The following is a 1,355-nucleotide window of genomic DNA, read 5'->3' on the forward strand; positions in this document are numbered from 1 at the left end:
GCTGGGGCGGGGGCCTGGGGGTTGGGGGTTGGCGGGTATGGAGCGAGCATGCAGGAGGCAGCCAATCAAAGACTCTCTCTCATAATTGATCTTTCCATCTCTCCCTCTCCTTTCCTCTATCTGAAATTAAAAATAAAATACTGTGGTGCAGCCACTGTGGAAAATAGTATGTAGTATCCCCCCAAAATTAAAAATGGAACTGCTGTTTGACCCAGCGATCCCACTTCTGAGAATATATCCCAAGAATCCTGAAACACCAATCTAAAAGAATATATGCACCCCTATGTTCATAGCAACATTATTGGAAACTGACCAAGTGCCCATCAGTAGATGAATGGATAAAAAAGCTGTGGTACATTTATACACTGGAATACTATGCAGCTATAAAAAAGAAGGATCTCTTACCCTTTGCAACAGTATGGATGGACCTGGAGATTATTATGCTAAGGGAAATAATCCAGTTAAAGAAAGACAAATATCACATGATTTCACTTATATGTGGAATCTAATGAACAAAATAAACTGAGGAACAAAACGGGTCCAGAGGCATGGATGCATGAAACAGAATGATAGATCTCAGAGGAGAGGAGTGTGAGGGGATAGGAAGAGATTAACCAGAGAACATTTTATGCATATATGCATAGCTCATGGACACAGACAATAGAGGGGTTAGGCCTGGGGTGGAGCAGGGGCTGGGTGGAGGGGGGCAAAGTGGGGAGAAAATGGGGGACATCTGTAATACTCTCAACAATAAAAAATGTACATTAATAAAAACATCTTTATTGAATGTCTTTTCTCCTTTTGCAAAAGTTAGAGGTCAGTTGACTATATTGTGTGGGTCTATTTCTGGGCTTTCTATTCTGTATCATTGATCTATGCAAATGTCCTTCCAACATTTTACTGCTACTCTGATTATGGTGGCTTCATAGCAATTATCAAAATCAAGTAGTTTGGAATTCTCCGACTTTGGAGTTCTAGAACTTTGTTCTAATAGATTGGCATTGTAGGTCCCAGAGCAACAATGTTTTCAAACTTTGTTCTATGAATTCTCATACTATTTCACCCCCTGCAAATTTCCTTCTCTTGGATTGGAACAGAACAGCTTTAATACACATAAGGAACAGTTTGTTGACTTATCTAAATTCCTATCTTTAGTTATTTAAGAAAACTCATTTTTTTCTTAAAAGTAAACAAATCAGATACCTTCCCTTCAAGTATGCTAAAAAGTAATTAACATTATTTTTTAAAATATATATATATATATATATTTTATTGAAAGGGAGAGGGAGAGAGAGAGAGAGAGAGAGAGAGAGAGAGAGAGAGAGAGAGAAAGAGAGAGAGAGAGAGAGAGAAAA

Source organism: Myotis davidii, unplaced genomic scaffold (genome assembly GCF_000327345.1).
Source record: "Myotis davidii unplaced genomic scaffold, ASM32734v1 scaffold194, whole genome shotgun sequence".
Classification (NCBI taxonomy): Eukaryota; Metazoa; Chordata; class Mammalia; order Chiroptera; family Vespertilionidae; genus Myotis; species Myotis davidii.